Source organism: Bubalus kerabau, chromosome 5 (genome assembly GCF_029407905.1).
Source record: "Bubalus kerabau isolate K-KA32 ecotype Philippines breed swamp buffalo chromosome 5, PCC_UOA_SB_1v2, whole genome shotgun sequence".
NCBI lineage: Eukaryota > Metazoa > Chordata > Mammalia > Artiodactyla > Bovidae > Bubalus > Bubalus kerabau.
Genome location: NC_073628.1, coordinates 14,351,862 through 14,371,188, shown reverse-complemented (window position 1 = coordinate 14,371,188; position 19,327 = coordinate 14,351,862). Strand labels below are relative to the sequence as shown.

The window sequence follows — 19,327 nt, the reverse complement described above, 5'->3', positions numbered from 1 at the left end:
TTCCATCATCTCCACTAGCTTTGTTTGTTTTGATGCTTCCTAAGGCCCATTGACTATGCCAAAGCCTTTGACTGTGTGGATCACAATAAACTGTGGAAAATTCTGAAAGAGATGGGAATACCAGACCACCTGATCTGCCTCTTGAGAAATTTGTATGCAGGTCAGGAAGCAACAGTTAGAACTGGACATGGAACAACAGACTGGTTCCAAATAGGAAAAGGAGTTTGTCAAGGCTGTATATTGTCACCCTGTTTATTTAACTTATATGCAGAGTACATCATGAGAAACGCTGGAGTGGAAGAAACACAAGCTGGAATCAAGATTGCCGGGAGAAATATCAATAACCTCAGATATGCAGATGACACCACTCTTATGGCAGAAAGTGAAGAGGAACTAAAAAGCCTCTTGATGAAAGTGAAAGTGGAGAGTGAAAAAGTTGGCTTAAAGCTCAACATTCAGAAAATGAAGATTATGGCATCCAGTCCCATCACATCAGGGGAAATAGATGGGGAAACAGTGGAAACAGTGTCAGACTTTATTTTTGGGGGGCTCCAAAATCACTGCAGATGGTGACTGCAGCCATGAAATTAAAAGACACTTACTCCTTGGAAGGAAAGTTATGACCAACCTAGATAGCATATTCAAAAGCAGAGACATTACTTTGCCAACAAAGGTTCGTCTAGTCAAGGCTATGGTTTTTCCTGTGGTCATGTATGGATGTGAGAATTGGACTGTGAAGAAGGCTGAGCACTGAAGAATTGATGCTTTTGAACTGTGGTGTTGCAGAAGACTCTTGAGAGTCCCTTGGACTGCAAGGAGATCCAACCAGTCCATTCTGAAAGAGATCAGCCCTGGGATTTCTTTGGAAGGAATGATGCTAAAGCTGAAACTCCAGTACTTTGGCCACCTCATGTGAAGAGTTGACTCATTGGAAAAGACTCTTTTGCTGGGAGGGATTGGGGGCAAGAGGAGAAGGGGACGACAGAGGATGAGATGGCTGGATGGCATCACTGACTCGATGGATGTGAGTCTGAGTGAACTCCGGGAGTTGGTGATGGACAGGGAGGCCTGGCGTGCTGTGATTCATGGGGTCGCAAAGAGTTGGACACGACTGAGCGACTGATCTGAAGGTCCATTTGTGGAGAAGGCAATGGCACCCCACTCCAGTAGTCTTGCCTGGAGAATCCCAGGGACAGGGGAACCTGGTGGGCTCCCGTCCATGGGGTCACACAGAGTCGGACACAACTGAAGTGACTTAGCAGCAGCAGCAGCAGCAAGGCCCATTTGACTTTATACTCCAGGATGTCTGGCTCTAGGTGAGTAATCACACCATCACTGCCCATCTTGGCATCTCAGCTCTGGCTGACTTCTGACCCCTGCCCACTCCTCCTTCCCCTTTCCCTCATGTTCTCTCCAGCCTCAGGTGTGGGTGGTGGCATCAGCCGAGCAGTCAGTGTGTGCCTCTCTGCTGAGGGGGCTATGGTAGCCACTTCCTACCTGGATGACCTGGATGGGACAGGGGCCCAGGAGATGGTGCAGCTTCTGGGAGGGCCAGGGAGGGAGGAGGGGGCATCACAGAGCCCATGCTGCCTTTCAGGCTGATGTGTCTCAGGCAGGGGCCACTGGAGCAAGCGCAGGTGAAAACGAGATGACCTTGCCCCTTTAAAGCCCTAATGTTGCCTCCACTGCTCTCAGCCCTACACGGTTTTTTGGTGTGTAACCTCCCTCTTCCATAGGTCTGCTCTTCCTGCCATCTATCATTGTCTCTTGTGTGGGATGAATTTCTGGTCCACATGTCTGAGGACGACTGGGACAAAGTCATAGTTATTCTTTACCCATAGGGAAAGTCAAGTGGCCAATCCATTGGTTACCCACCACCTGTGCATATGGCATTTCGTTAAATTTTCTTGCTTTATGATCTGATAGAACAGCATATAACTCAGCAAACTGGCTACTTTAAACTTCCCCAGTATTTTTCATCAATTTAATAGTGACCATATTATATGCCACTGCTTTTCAACAGCAAATGAATTCTATATATTTAGGTGATCCATCAGTATCACCATGCATGCTGTTTTTCTTGTGCTGTTAAAGAGACAAAGGGCTTTCCCCAATTACAGGTGACTCAGTTATCTCAGGGCAATTATCCTCTTTCTCAAGGCCTTTAGTAGGAATTTCAAGTTTTCTTCATGTAAGGCAGCAAACCCATGTGTCCCAGGTTTGGCTAGATCCTGAATATATCATATGATTTCCATTTTATTATGCTGGACTCCTGGGCTTGTCCAGTCCTGTGGCTTTAGGGGAAACTTTGTACGCATCTCACGATTGTCACCTGTCTCAGTATTACAATGTGATCTATAGTCAATTGTTTCGTATCAGTCAAAGCCCAGTAACAAGCCAATAACTGTTTCCCAAAGGCAGCGTGAATTCTCCTCTGTGTGCTTGTGCTCAGCTGTGGCCAACTCTTTGCCACCCTTTGGATCGTAGCCTTCTAGGTTCCTCTGTGCATGGGATTTTTTCAGGCAAGAATATGGGAGTGGGTTGCCATTTTCTCCTTGAGGGAATCTTCCCGACCCAGGAATCGAACTCATGTCTCATATATCTTCTATGTTGAAGGCAGACTTTTTTACTGCTTGTCATAGTTCAGTCACTCAGTCATGTCCAACTCTTGGCGACCCTATAGACTGTAGCACACCAGGCTTCCCTGTCCTTCACCATCTCCTGGAGTTTGCTTAAACTCATGTCTATTGCGTCATTGATGCCACCCAACCATCTCATCCTCTGTTATCCCCTTCTCCTCCTGCCTTCAATCTTTCCCAGAATCAGGGTCTTTCCAATGAGTCAGCTCTTTGCATCAGGGGGACATTGTATTGGAGCTTTAGCCTCAGCATCAGTCCTTCTAATGAATATTCAGGGTTGATTTCCTTTAGGATTGATTGGTTTGATCTCCTTGCTGTCTGAGGATTCTCAAGAGCCTTCTCCAACACCACAGTTCAAGAGTATCAATTGTTCAGTGCTCAGCCTTCTGTATGGTTAAACTCTCACATCCATACATGACTCTAACATCCATACATGACTCCCGGAAAAACTGTAGCTTTGACTATATGGACCTTTGTCAGCTAAGTGATGTCTCTGTTTTTTAATATGTTGTCTAGGTCCATCATAGCTTTTTTTCCAAGGAGCAAACGTCTTTTAATTTCATGGCTACAGTCACCATCTGCAGTGATTTTGGAGCCCAAGAAAATAGAGTCTTTCACTGCTTCCATCTGCCCACCCCCCCACATCTATTTACCATGAAATGAAGGGACTGGATGCTATCATTTTAGCTTTTTGAAAGTTGAGTTTAAGCCAGCTTTTTCACTCTCCTCCTTCTCCTTCATCAAGATGCTTTTTAGTTCCTCTTCACTTTCTGCCATAATGGTGTCATCTGCATATCTGAGGTTATTGATATTTCTCCCAGCAATCTTGATTCCAGCTTGAACTTCATCCAGCCAGCATTTCACATGATGTATTCTGCATATAAGTGAAATAAGCAGGGTGACAATATACAGTCTTAACGTACTTCTTTTTCAATTTGGAACCAGTCTGCTTTTCCATGTCCAGTTCTAACTGTTTTTTCTTGACTTGCATACAGATTTCTCAGGAGGCAGGTAAGGTGGTTTGATATTCCCATCACTTTAAGAATTTTCCACAGTTGTGTTCCACACAGGCAAAGGCTTTAGCATAGTCAATGAAGCAGAAGTACATGTTTTTCTGGAATTCCCTTGCTTTCTCAACGATTTAGTGGATGTTGGCAATTTGATCTCAGGTTCCTTTGGCTTTCTAAATCCAGCTTGTACATCTGGAAGTTCTCGGTTCACGTAGTTTTGAAGGCTAGCTTGAAGGATTTTGAGCATTACTTTGCTAAGTCTGTGAAGAGTACAATTGTGTGGTTGATTGAACATTCTTTGGCATTTATCTTCTTTGGGATTGGAATCTACCTGATAAAGAATTCCGAATAATGATAGTGAAAATGATCCAAAACATTGAAATCAAAATGGAATCACAGATAAATAGCCTGGAGACAAGGATTGAGAAGATGCAAGAAAGGTTTAATAAGGACCTAGAAGAAATAAAAAAGAGTCAATATATAATGAATAATGCAATAAATGAGATAAAAAACACTCTGGAGGCAACAAATAGTAGAATAACGGAGGCAGAAGATAGGATTAATGAAGCAGAAGATAGAATGGTAGAAATTAATGAATCAGAGAGGAAAAAAGAAAAATGAATTAAAAGAAATGAGGACAATCTCAGAGACCTCCAGGACAATATTAAACGCCACAACATTCAAATCATAGGAGTCCCAGAAGAAGAAGACAAAAAGAAAGACCATGAGAAAAGACTTGAGGAGATAATAGTTGAAAACTTCCCTAAAATGGGGAAGGAAATAGTCACCCAAGTCCAAGAAACCCAGAGAGTCCCAAGCAGGATAAACCCAAGGCGAAACACCCCAAGACACATATTAATCAAATTAACAAAGATCAAACACAAAGAACAAACATTAAAAGCAGCAAGGGAAAAACAACAAATAACACACAAGGGGATTCCCATAAGGATAACAGCTGATCTTTCAATAGAAACTCTTCAGGCCAGGAGGGAATGGCAAGACATACTTAAAGTGATGAAAGAAAATTGACCTTTTCCAGTCCTGTGGCCACCACTGAGTTTTCCAAAGTTGCTGGCATATTGAGTGCAGCACTTTAACAGCATCATCTTTTAGGATGTGTGCCACCATAATAGTGAGTCACCATGTGAGTCACCATAATAGTAAATTCTCCTGTCCTCTGGAAAGGAAGCCCAAAGGCACTCTTTCCCTTGCAGTTATTGCCATAAGCTCCAATTAGCATACAATTCACTTATAGACAAATGTAATTCAGTGTCACCAGGTGGTACTGGCCATAAATCTAAATCAGGCTGTATTGCACTATTAGCAACATTGAAAGCCTATTCTTGATTGTCAGCCCAATGAAATTCATACTTTTTTTTTTCTGATTACTTTGCACAGTGGACTCAATATTTGGCTCAAGTGTGTAATATGCTCTTGCCAGAAACCAAATAGCCCTAAAAAATTTTGAGCCTCTTTTTTCTTTCTGGGATTTTAAAATTCCATTATTTTTTGTTTAACCTTAGGTAGAATCTTTCTATGTCCTTTAGCCCATTGTATTCCCAAATACTTTACCATTTGGACAGGTCCCTGATTTTTGGAGGGATTAATCTCCCATCACAATCATCCCAGTATCTCCCCTCAACTTCCACTTTGGCTATTGACATATGGACTTTATTTTTGTTTACCTTACTGAGGCACTTGTGATATTTAGCTTGTGCAAACTTTGTAGTGGCTTTTTCAGGTATCAGCTGAAAAGTGGAGACTTGGTTAGCTAAAATATAATTTCGCTATTGTAACATGAAAAATCGTCTTTGCAACTTGCTTAATTTTTTTTTCCAGTTTTGACTTCTCTTCAAGCGATTCTAATTTGGATTCATTCATCTTATGGGAGGCAGAGTGGAGAATCCAGCCTCTGCAAACCAATGAGGTACATTCTTGTTCTTTCTCAGTTGGCTGCTGCTGCTGCTGCTAAGTCGCTTCAGTCGTGTCTGACTCTGTGCGACCCCATAGAAGGCAACCCACCAGGCTCCCCCGTCCCTGGGATTCTCCAGGCAAGAAGACTGGAATGGGTTGCCATTTCCTTCTCCAATGCATGAAAGTGAAAAAATAAAGTGAAGTCGCTCAGTCATATCCGACTCCTAGCGACCCCATGGACTGCAGCCTACCAGGCTCCTCCATCCATGGAATTTTCCAGGCAAGAGTACTGGAGTGGGGTGCCATTGCCTTCTTCGTCTCAGTTGGCAGGATCTAACAAATATTCAATAAATTCTAAAGGTTCAGCCTGCGTTAATTTGAGGTCCCGATTCTCAGACAATTCAGTGAATCTACCCCATTCAGTAGTTAACAAGCATTAAAGCAAGATTTCCCATCTGGGAATAACAACTTAATTAGTCTTAACCTCTTTCTGTTTAAAGAGTGGCATTTGGTTTCATGAATCTTGATCACAGCACCAACTGCTGATTTCCCAAAAGTTTTCTTCCATTTTAGGTTGATAGAATCTAGTAACAAAAGAAACCAGTTGTTACACACAAATAAACAGTTTTAACTTGTTATAGAAAATTATTTGACTTGTTTTGATATACAATCTTCAAAAGAAAAGAAATAGAAACAATAGAGAGAAGTAATAGCATGCACATCACCAAACTGGGCCAAAAACCTGATCCAGACCTGAATAGCACTTAGAAGGCTCAAATGACAGCAATCTGGGGTCCCAATAGGTAAAGGGTCCGAGCAGTGTGTCCACCCCATGAGTGAGATTTCAAATTGCAGTTTTTGGGGTTCCAGCTTATAATTTCAGCCCACAAACTGATTTTATCATCAGGTGGTGTTGAATAATGCAACTCTGGTTTTCCTTCAACTTTTACAATGCTGTTTTACCTTGTAAGTCAAGGTTTTCCAGACCCTGGAAGGCTGGCCAGGCCTCCAGGGGCCCAGAAAATTCCAGGAAATTTCTTCTCTTATATAAGGTGCTACTTGACATACTGGTAGCAATTTGTGTACCTGCAAGTAGGCATGTAATCCAGGCCCAATTCAGGCAAAGTTAGATCTGTCAGAGGCAGCTCCTCTACTTCTGAAACCTAAACAAGATTACCTCCTCAATTTAACTTCCCTAACAGCATCACATTTCTTCCAGTATTGAAAATGTGCAATTATAATAGTGCTCTAGCCTAGATCTTTGATGCAGGTTGACATCACAGAGGCCCCTGATCTGTACCATCTGTCCCACTACCTAAAGCCACTCAAATGTCAGTAGACTGCTCTTGAAGTCTTCACTTTAATTTTTGAGGTCTTTTCCTCCTAGCCATCTCCTCTCCAATGGAGGACAGCAATGCACATCTTGTGACATGTCTAGGGAGACCACACGAGATAAGGAATATCTAGCATGGCCCCCACCATCTACTTTCATCATATTATTAGCTGTGTTTTCTCTCCAAGTTAGAAAGAGTCTCCCCATGCTTAGACAGGTTGTACAGTTCAATTTGGCTTTCAGCCAATCCCCAAAGAAATGACTATAGTAGAATTCTCTGTATTATGAGAATTTCTCAAGTCTACTCCCCACAGATGCTGATGGAGGCAAAGATTTTATCAAGAGGACGTATTTCTCATCAGACCATATGGCTTAAAAGAGAATATTAGAGCAGATTAGAGCATATATAACTAGGTAATCTTCAGCACCACTACAAGCTCAGAACTTGATCTTCCCTGAGTGCTTGGACCCAGGAAAGAACCATGAAGTGGCGATGGCCTTCTCAGACTGCATAGTCATGTAAGTAAGGGGCTGTTAATTGGCATCATCTCTCCTTCTGGGACTTTTCTTGTTGTCCTTTTATTCTTTCACCCAGCAGGGTTAGAAGGACATGTAATCATTTCCTGACAGTCTTTAAGTTCAACTCTCCCTTATTGATAAGTCCTTTCACATGGGCACTGTGGGGCCCAAGGATCTTGGGGTAGAGCCACATGTTTGCATATCTCTTGGGGTTCCAGTTACATCATGACTTCTGTGAAAATGGAACTTCTTGGAATTGTTCAGTGCACAACGTGTGCAACTGTATGTTGTGTCCAGTGAAAAAGCATTTCTTTTGTTTTTGGTTCTAGGTCTTCTCTCTGCTCTCTCTTCACAGCTGTGTGTATGTATCTGTGTCTTCACTTCTGCATCTCTCTTTCATCCCTCCACATTTTGGATGTCTCTGTGCATGCAGAATGCTCAGAGGTTTTTTCCTTTTTAAAAAGTTCTTCCTTGCTTCTCTAGTGTCTCAACTTCCTTACTTCATTCCACATCTCCTGGCTTCCTCTCTGAGCACTCTCTTCGGCTTGATCCTGGGAGAAAGATCAGGAGTACTGCTTCTGGGCTGTTTTACATCTAACAAGCATCGCGACCACAGCCAAGTCACAAACTCCCTGCATTTGAAATTCCTCCCTCGTAAAAAGAGAATAATGATCCTGCTTCTACCTCCCTGCCTGAGTTTCTTTGAGAAAGATATGGTGGGATGCCCACAACCATTACCATTACCATATTTGAGACTTCTTTTATATCAAGTATGTTGTATTCACCACTTCACTAAATATCCAAAATATTTTATATGGGGGGTGGGGACTATTACATTCCATCTTTTTCCTACAGGAGAAACTGAGATTCCAAATGGCTTATCCAAGATTACCTCAACAGAACCTATATTTAAACCTAGGTCTTTGCCATGGTCTTCACATGGCCTCATGATAAGATGACACTCACAAAAATGCTTTAAAAAATAGAGTGCCATTCCAATGCCAGGTATTACAGTCATACCATAACATGAACAGCTGATTATTGCCCCTTCCTTGTTTCTTTTTCCCAATGCTTGGTGAAAGAATCCCTCTAACAAAGATGAAGACCATGTGAGAAACCCTCAGGGAAAAGTTGCTGAAAAATTTCTCCGAAGAACAAACACACTTACAGCCTGTCCCAGAATACTGCTGATGACCAGAAATCCTCTTCTCAGCCCCTGAGGAACTACATGGATGTGAGTGTTGAGAGGATGGTATTCTTCCCTAGCACTGCGATTCTTATGGACTTTTAGGGTGGTTTGTTGGAGCTGGGGCTCCTGCAGGAGGCAAAAACACTGGGGAACAAGGATTCCATTCCCAGAGGAGAAGACACTCTCATCCTCAACTCTTGGTCTGTGGTGACTGGGCCCAGCAATGACCAGGTGGCAGGTAAGCATCCATATCTGTGCCAAAGATGTATCACTATTTTGAGAGAGACTGTAATTTCTGAACTAAGTGAACCCCTCAGTTATATATGAAGGGTGAGGAATGCCTGATTAAAAAATAAAGCCAACTACAAATCGAGTCTGAAAACCAGGCAGATTAAGTTCAGACTCTACAGATCAAGAATGATACCAGTAAAAAGTTACTGAGCCCCTATTGCATGTGATGCCATAAAAGTCTAACGCCATAGTTATTGTTTATTGATTTGAAAGAAGGTCTTGACTCTTCTTCAAGAATGCACAGGTCAGCCAGAGCAATAGTCAAAGAGTAAATACTTGTCAAGTGGAAGGGCCACCTGTGTGGTTTTGATAGGAGTCTTGAGTTTAGGGAATGTAGCCTGGGGTAGCCTTGGAGTGCCACCTGGGGAAACCTTGGAGTGCCACTTGGGGAAGAGCTTCTCAAATGAAGGCACCAAGACTTCCCTGGTGGTCCAGGGGTGAAGATTCTACACTTCCAATAAAGGAAGGCAGGGTTCCATTCTTAGTCAGGAAAGTAAAATCCCATATGCGAGGCAACCCAGAAAAAAAATAAAAAATTAAATCAGGCACCAGTCTGAGCAGCGACTGTGAGGTGGGACAGTTGGAAAGTGATTTCAGGGGACTGGGACACACAGAGGGAGGAAATACTCTGGGAATCAGGGGTGGACATGGCAGTCAGATCTGTCCTAACCTCCCTCCCATGCCCCTGTAGTTGGCCTACATCAGCAACACCAACATTGGAACACCCCCTCAGGAGTTCCGGGTCATATTCAACACAGGCTCATCTGAATTGTGGGTACCCTGCATCTACTGCCTAAGTCTTGAGTGCTGAGAGTGCCAGCCCCCTTGACCATCTTTTATTTCCCCTCCCATACCCTTTTTGCATCCTTGGCACCTGGCCGACAGTGTTCTTTTGTGTCTGCAGATGAATGCAGTAGCTTCAACCTTCACTTGTCCGCTACCTTTATATGCGTGGGTCAGCCTTTCAGTGTCAACTACAGTACTTGGTCAATCAAGAGATTTCTTGGTTATGACATTGCTCAGGTAATGTAGAAATAAGAAGCTGAGTCAGGGCTGGCCATGGAGTGACCACTGCTTACTAAACAGATGCTGGACCAGCTGGCAGAGCCCATCCTTCTCAAAATTCCCTAGTGATTGGCCAACTGCCTGTCAGGGATCCCTGGGGAGACAGAGCCCCTGCTGACACACAAACTCCCAGAACAGCTAATCCAGAGAGTGTCTGGGAGTGTGGACTTGCTGATCCTTTGCCTGTGAGCAGGTCAAGGTTCATTTTGCTGGGACAGGGATGGGGGAAAGGGCACCCACTTTTATATTCTCAGAAAGCTCCAGGCTCTTTCATGACAATAACTTGTTTAATTCTGCAACAAATCCATGCAGCATGTACAATGGTTAGTGTTGGGGGCCAGCGTGAGGCACTCTGCCCATGGCAAAGGTCATGAGGAAGGAGGCTCGACATACGCAAAGGCGGGATCGAGCCTCAGGAGTCCCCCTGGAAATCCTCGAGCATCTACCCCCATAACCAGAGCCTGCCTACTTTACTACTTTGTGCTCTCACCTACACCTCTGACTTTACGGGGGGCCGTCCCCCACCACCTCTTTCAGAGAAGGAGTTAACTTAGAGCTCCAGTTAATAATAATTCCTGGGCGTGACAGGAGTGTTTCAACTTACAAACTCCTCTGAAGGTTCTCTAGGCTGCCTGACAGGCTTGTCTGGCCACATGTGATTGCTCACAGCCTCCCAACCGTGAGAGGCACGAGATGCTTTAAACCTTCTAAAAACAGGTTCTTTAGAGAAGTTAGAAAATTATTAGTATAAGTATAGTGGGCTGATTAGAAATTGTATTGGTGAAGGGTTTTTCATTTGTTGAGCCAATGTTTACTGCTAAGTCTCCACATCCCCTGCCCTTATACACATTAATGAATATATAGAAGAAATAAGTATTAACCTTTGATATAAATCACGTTAGACCTTAGGCCAAGTAAATTCTTTCCTTAACTAAAACCCACTACACCTTTACCCTATAGGAATGTAACTTTATTTGAGTGACGTCTGCTTTAAGAATAATCATCCCTGGAGAAATAAGTGTTGACTGACCGCTGTCACAAGGAGAGGGTCATAAATTGTCAGCAGGCCCCCCTGGCCAGAAGATGATGTAACACCCCTAAGACTTCTGTATACATTTGTGTGAAGCACCTGACTTTAATAAAAGTCAGGACTGCTGTCCCCGCGTGACTTTTGTATAACATCTCAGTGTATAAAAACAGACTCTGGAAAATAAAGAATTGGGATCAGTTCCTCGAAATACTGGTCTCCCCATGTCTCTCTCTCTCTCAAACTCTGGCTGAGTCTCCATCTGGAGTGTGGAACCCACCAAGCTTACTAATTTTGCCTGGGCTTCTAAGATCTGACCGGGGAGGCCTTAGTGTCTCCTCTCCTTTAGGAGAACGGAAGGACGCCTGTGGCCTACGTAAGTGGTGCAAGCTTCTTGTCTTGAAGTTTTATTGGTCTCCCGCGTAAACCAAGCTACTCAGCCTCTTTTCTCCACTGAATTTTCCTGCTGAGCTATCCTCATTCTATTACTCTTTATATCTTTGATGAATATTTAAATAGTCGCCGATGCCGTCTCCCCTTCGAATACCCTGGGTCAGCTGGGGCTGGACCCCGGCAGATTAGCTCCATGATAGCTAATCATAGCTCCACAGACAATGAAACTGAGGTGCAGAGGACAAGGGCCTTGCCAAGGTCACATATCTGGTAAGTGGTGGACCTAGGCTGGCCAGTCAGGGCTCCAAGTATGTGCAGGTTATTTGGGGAGAGGATAAAACTGATTTGAGGTCCTTGAGGGGCAGCCTAAGGCTTCAGGTATCCAGGCAGGGAAAGCAGGGGGCACAGATGTGCGAGGGGCCTGACAAATGTGTTATCACTAGGGGACCTTTAAGACTCTAATACAAACCTTGGCCTGCCACCCCAAAGTGCCTTAGTATTTTCTGTCCCCCTCACTCTCTCTTTTTCTCTCGCTTTCTCAAACACACACACACACACACACACACACACACACAAGCATGTTTCCCAGACAGAATTTTCTTAAGAACCTTGCAAGTGACATTGTAGGATTCTGTCTTCCTGGGCAGAGGCAGAATTCACAATGCATTGCCTTGATTTCAGTCCATTTCTGTTAATAGATCATAGTGATGCCAAAGAGAAGACTACCCTGTTCACTATACATTTTGTCCTCAGGTGGGAACCGTTTGGTCCTGTCCTGATTCTTGGTTGCTGCACCCATACAGAAGGCATGAGGCCATTCTGACTCACTCAGATGGTGTTTTTCAGAGAGCAGGTGTTGTTAAAATCCATAGTCCCACACAAATGGAACCCAAATTCCTATCCCAGCTTGGTCTAACTATTTGAGGTCAGTGCAGGGCATGGCTAGGCCTCAGTTATTCTCTGCAGTGGTAATGACAGCTGCGCCCCAGCCCAGTGTCAGCCTCACTTCCTAAACCTTTATGGGGGAACACTCTACTCTCCCACAGATCGAGTACCTTGTTGGTGTGACCCAGCCACTCAGCCTAAGCTATGAAGAGTACAGGTTCAAAGATGCACCCTTTGATGGCATCCTGGGCTTGGGCTACCCAAACCTCTCTGTTGGAGGGACAACTCCCATCTTTGACAACCTGAAGAAACAAGGAGTCATTTCCCAGCCTGTCTTTGCCTTCTACTCAGGAAAGTCTGAACTGGATGAGTCCTTGCTACAAATCAGCTGTATGATGCTTTCAGTTCCATGAAAAATTATAAACCACCCGACCCAGAAGTTTCCTTTATTCTAGCCCAGGGTAACTATGACACCAGGGCCCACTCAACACTGCCACTGGTTTTTTATAAGTAAAATTTTATTGGAACCATGCTCATGGGCTCCAAGGGATCGGCTTGATCAGGAAGGAGAAAAGAAGATGGAAAGCAATAGAAGGTGTCAGGTAACAGGTTGGAGGAAAAAGCAACAGGATTTGCTGATGGATTTGATATGGAAGAAAGGACAGAGATGTTGGGAATATTTCCTTCCTCTCTGACATTTCACCAGGAGACCAGAACCAGCTAAAAAATTTGCAGGAGCTAGTGCAAAATGAAACTGTGGGACATTTTGTTTAACAAGCATTGAAAATTTCAAGACAGGGATGGTAGAGGCATGGGGCCCTGTTGAGTATGGGCCCCATGGATAGCATAGGCACAGGCCCGTGAAGCCAAACCTGAGTGAGCTTGAATCCATGCCCATAATGCCCTTGGGCCAGGGCTTTTGGGAAAAATGATAGTCTAGACAAAGGGGAAGCCAGACCTCTCCAGCTCGGTGACCTCTGATGGTATGTCTAAGTACTCAGGTCACTGGAAAGAACCAGATCCTCTCACACAGCTGGGTGGTCAGTGTCTGGCCAGGCTGCCCGGTTTCTAATCTCTTCTCTGCCACTAATTAGCTGGTGAGTGACCTGGGTCATGTACTGAATCCTCCAGTTCCTCAATTTCCACATCTGTAAAATGGGGAGAGTAGTAGTGCCTTTGATGGGTGAATAAGCACAGCTCTCAGACATTGCCTGGTGTTATTCTCCTCCAAAAAACTCCCCTCTTCCTTCTCTTGTCAGCTGTGGGGAGAATGGCAGCCTGGTGATGTTTGGCAGGGTGAACCACACCTACCACAAAGGGGACCCTAACTGGGTACCTGTGTTTTGAACCCACCACTGGCAGATCGCCGTGGTCCAGTAAGCGGCTCCCTCTGAGGGCCACCCCAAGTGATGCTCCCACTACGGCACGTGGACACATTCAGATACACACAAATGCATGCCTAGATACCCAGTCACACTCACAGACACATGCTCCACCCACAAGACACAGGTAAAGAGACATAAACACACACTCACACAAATACCCACACAAACAAACACACAGACACAGATAGAGACTGGCAGACACTCAGACACACATAAAAAGACACATACAAACACAAGCAGTCAGACCCATAAACACACAGATGCACACACCACCCATGGGTTCGTAATTGCCTTGGGCTTCCTGAGGAGGTCTTTGACCAGGGCCCTGAGGTCTGTGCAGCTGGGGGAGGGCTGCCCCCCTGAGTGTGAGGTGGGAGCACACACACTAACCTCTAGTGTGAGGTTAGAGGACCCTACAGTGTGGTGAACAGAGGATCAGGGAGAATTTCACCAGCCTGAACAGAATTATGATAAGATGACCAACTGTCCAGGGCTACCGGGGAGAAGGGGGTTCTTGGTACACAGAAGAGCCAGTTCAAACACAGAGAAAGTCCTGAACAAACCAGTAAAACTGGTCTCTTGGTTTCCTTAAGGAGAAGCTACCCAGCAATGAAGAGAGGGTAGCTGCAATCTTGAGACCCAAAGACAGCTTATACAAAGAGATATTTGCCCTACCCACAGCCACCTACCTACAGTGGGACACAGTGGATCAGGAGCTGTGACAGAGAGAATCAAGAAGCTGGAATCCAGGAGTGGCTTGAGAACAGGGGCATTATTTGATGGGATTCTGTGTGATACCCTAAGAAAAAAAAGCTGACCTCTCCTTAGGAGTCCCCTGGGCTAGCTCGGGCATCCCTTGGCCGGGGCCTCAGTATCCGAGCCACATGAGGGGGTGGTGCTGGGAAACACCCTCTCCTGGGACAGCTTGTGTCTCCCCAACTACCACTCTGAGCATCTACTGCCCCAGGGAACCTCCATCTTCATTGTGTGTGCTGACCCATTATTGATCAGACACCAGATACAGGTATCTAGATGTTCTCCATTCATTTTTTCATTGATGGATTCATTCATTCACAAACATACATTGTGCATCTGCTGTGTGCTGGACACTTCAGGAAGACAGGATGCAACTTGCCCTCACATCTAGTAAGGCGGACATACATGAGACAACTCACACACCCAGTGAATTACCACATTAGTACATGCTAGACATGAGGAAGATTCTATAGTGAGCAAGTGAGACAGGAGCCTGATCTAGTCTGGGGGGGATGACTTCCCTGAAAATGTAACAATTAAATTGAGACCTGAAAGTTGAGGAGAAATTAGCTAGACAAAGAGAGTGGGAGTCTTCTTTGAAGGGCATCCAGCATGTGCCCAGGCCCTGAGGCACGAAAGATCCTGGTGCATTCAAGAACTGAAAAGAAGTCAACGAAGGTGACTTGAACAGAGCCAAGGAAAACAGAGTCAGGGCAAGAGCTGAAGGGCTGTTCAACAGACAGTCAGGGAGGGGACAGTCATGGAAAGAATTCAGGGTGACCCTGCTGCCTGTTTTGTCCATTTTCTCTCAGCATCTCCATGAATGCAATAGTTACTGCTTGTAAACATGGCTATCAGGCCCTTGTGGACACCGGGACCTTGTCTCTGTGTGGTCCGAGAAGTATGGTCACCAACATCCATAGTCTCATCGGAGCCAGTCTCTTCCAGGATGACAAGGTGTAGGGTCACTCTGGGGCTCTCCTCACAAGGATCACCTGGGCCAACCTTTTCCCCTCTTTCTCTAACATCCTTGGTTCTATGTAAAGCCATCATGACCCTGCTTCCTCTCACTTTCACCATCAATGGCATTGACTACCCTGTACCCACTCAAGCCTACATCCAGAAGGTGAGGGGCCAACCCTGAGGGCTGGTTCTCAAATCTAGGACTTGCAGGAACCCTTAGGCTACTGCTGGGTGGAGGGGTCCCCGACAGGCCAGGTCACCATGTTGCAGATGCTGCTCAGACCGTGTGTCTGGGTCACTGCTTCCCACAAAACCAACCACTTGAGTGTAAAGGACAGTCTGGATACCCATCATCCTGAAATAAATATAGAAACACCAGCCTAATATCGGCCTGGTGAGGGGCACAAAGAGATGGGAACTCTAAGGGCCTCAGCCCTCAAAAAGCTTCAGTTCATCCAGAGCCCTCAGATGCATGAACATGGAAAGTCAGCTCTAGCAGTCCCTGAAATACACCGAGTGACAAGCAGGATGGCTGGGGACAGTCCCAGTGTGCTGTGCCACCATAATGATGACTAGTCGCCCATTCCATCTCAAAAATGTCCAGGTTGTGATGATAAATTAAATGGTTGCCTTAGTCCAGGGCTGCAACTTACCTTTGCTAAGCCCCAGTTCTCCCTCTGTGAGTTGGGGTACTGACCCTTCTGTGGGGAGGCTGGATGCTAAGATGAATAAAGGGTGCACAGTGATCGCATAGCCCCGGCACAGGGTGGAGGCTTCATGTCAGCCCCCTGTGGGAGCTCAGAGCAGGCTGATGGGCCAAAGAAGGCTTTGAGGAAGAGAGGGAATTGCAGTAATTCTAACCCCGCAGACTCATGGTGCCATGAGGAGGCCTGCTTGGGTCCAGGCAAATCTACACTGGATTCCATGCAATGGCATCCCCGTGGGCTGTGCAGAGAAGTGCCCGGGGTAGATTAGGGGTGATGAGGTGAGGGCTTTAGGGTGAGGGTGGGGACAGGCACCAGGGTAAGTCAGGCAACCTAGCCTGTAGTGGCCAGAGAGTGTGAGGGTAAGTCAGGAAGTATTTTTAGAGGGCTTAGCTGGAACTCTTAAAGAAAAGTGTAGAGGGAACAGGAAGAAGTGAAAGCGTTCTCTGCAGAGAAAAGAAAGAGCTGAGATCAGAATGCAAGATACAGCAGAGTGTGAGGGGAACTATAGACCATTATTGTTCATTTCTTTTTAAAAATATATTGAAGTATAGTTGATTTACAAAGTGAAAAGTGAAATTCGCTCAGTTGTGTCTGACTCTTTGTGACCCATGGACTATACGGTCCATGGAATTCTCCAGGCCAGAATACTGGAGTGGGTAGCTGTTCCCTTCTCCAGGGGATCTCCAACCCAGGGATTGAACCCAGATCTCCTGCATTGCAAGTAGATTCTTACCACCTGAGCCACAAGGGAAGCCCAAGAATACTGGAGTGGGTAGCCTATCCCTTCTCCAGCAGGTCTTCCCAATCCAGGGATCAAACCAGGGTCTCCTGCATTGCAGGTGGATTCTTTTACCAATTGAGCTATCAGGGAAACAATGTTGTGTTAAATTCTGCTGTTCAGCAAAGTGACTCAGTTATACACACACACACACACACACACACATGCGTGCATGTGTTTCATATTGTTTTCCATTACAGTTTATCATGGGATATTAAATATAATTTCCTGCATATACAGTAGGGCTTTATATATCCTCTCTGAAGGCAATGGCACCCCACTCCAGTACTCTTGCCTGGAAAATCCCATGGGCAGAGGAGCCTGGTAGGCTGCAGTCCATGGGGTCGCTAAGAGTCGGACATGACTGAGCGACTTCACTTTCACTTTTCACTTGCATGCATTGGAGAAGGAAATGGCAACCCACTCCATTGTTCTTGCCTGGAGAATCCCAGGGACAGCGGGGCCTGGTGGGCTGCCGTCTATGGGGTCACACAGAGTCAGACACGACTGAAGCGACTTAGCAGCAGTAGCAGCAGCATATATCCTCTCTATATTAGTTTGTATCTGATAATCCCAAATACCCAATCCTTCTCTTCCCCAACTCCATCCATCATAAGAACCACACATCTTGGCCCTTCCTGTTCTTGCATGAGCCCCCACTTCCCCACCCGTCCTGAGATGCACCCGATTTTTACCAAAGAAGGGAAATTTAAAAAAAACTGAGAAAAAAAAAAATAAAGTGAGAACCTGTTAACTCTGGATAAGGAGGGAGAGGTAGGTAAGGTTCAGGCTGACTGGAGTGTATTCTGTTTTCCCCAGAGTTGGCAGGACTGTTGCTATAGCAGATTTCAGGTGAACAGAGATCATGGATAAGCTGGAGACCTGGGTCCTGGGTGATGTCTTCCTGAGGCTGTATTTCTCAGGTTTTGATCAAGAAAATGACTGGATTGGCCTGGCTTCTGCAGTGTAAATGCTGGGTCTGCCTCAGGAATCAATCAGGCCCACTCCAAATACACACTCACTTATACCAAGGGAACACTCACCCAGGGATACTGGTGAACTGTTTGGTTCTCTGCAAAACCCTATTCTAGATAAAGAATAAACAATTTCACTCTCAAAGGTACTAGCACAAATGAGTTTCTCTCTTTGGGTCTGGGAGATGCAGCAAAATTGGGAAGGATCTAGAATCAGTCAATATGAACCACACTCAGAGAAGCCCAACTTCAACTGGTTTCAAGGAAAGGGGAGACTTATTGGAAGGACACTGGGGCTCTGGTACACAGAAACAAGAGCAGATCCAAAGATCTCAGTGATTGGACCCAAGGAATCAGAAGCTATCAGCTCATTATTTCTCTCCCTTCCCCTTTTCCTTCAATCATCTTTGATTCTCTTAGTCTCATGGCTTTCTTCTCTCTTCCCTACTGAAGGATTCTGAAGCTGCCTGCCTCAGGGTTTTATATCTCTAAGGCATCTAACTAGGAAGGAAAAAACCTAAGAAAACATCAGTTTACCAGGGAGGGCTCTGATTGGTCCCACTCAGATCATCTTTCCAGCCCTGGACCAATCATCCTGGCAGGGGCATGGGCTCCTATGATTTTTACTGGTCATGTGGCCCTGGCCCCACAGCAAACATGATTGACAATTTCTTCCAGAACCACATAACAGGAACTAAGGAGAGGCAGCACAAAAGGAAGTGTCAGGAGGATGCTCTAGACCATGAAAAGTTTATGACTGCCTGCCCACTCTACCACCTCCTCATTGATGCAGCACAGTTTGCAATAGCTAGGACATGGAAGCAACCTAGATGTCCACTGGCAGACAGATGGTAAGAAAGTTGTGGTACATATACACAATGGAATATTACTCAGCTATTAAAAAGAACACATTTAAATCTGTTCTAATGAAGTGGATGAAACTGGAGCCTATTATAGAGAGTGGAGTAAGTCAGAAAGAAAAACACCAAATACAGTATAGTAATGCATATATATGGAATTTAGAAAGATGGTAACGATGACCCTATATGTGAGACAGCAAAAGAGACACATATGAAGAAGAGACTTTTGGACTCTGTGGGAGAAGGCAAGGGGAATGATTTGAGAGAACAGTATCGAAATATGTATATTTCCATATGTGAAATAGATGACCAGTCCAAGTTTGATGCATGAAGCAGGACACTCAAAGCCGGTATACTGGGACAACCCAGAGGGATAGGATGGGATGGGGAGGGAGGTGGGAGCGGGGTTCGGGATGCAGGACACATGTACACCCATGGCTGATTCATGTTAATGTATGGCAAATACCACCACAATATTGTAAAGTGATTAACCTCCAATTAATTAAAATAAATTAATTTTAAAAATATATATTCTATACTTCCCATCTTAGAGGAACTTTGGCAGTGGCCTTCTGCTACAGGTGCTTCTGGGTAAGGCCACTGAAGCTGGGTTGGTTCTCTTTTGTCCCTACATCTCAG

At 45.1% G+C, this 19,327-nt stretch overlaps 1 pseudogene; it reads left to right on the top strand.

Annotated features, from left to right (window-relative positions):
- Window positions 1–7,389: 7,389 nt before the first annotated feature.
- On the top strand, window positions 7,390–15,369 carry LOC129654164 (pregnancy-associated glycoprotein 2-like; annotated as a pseudogene).
- The last annotated feature ends 3,958 nt before the right edge of the window (window positions 15,370–19,327 follow it).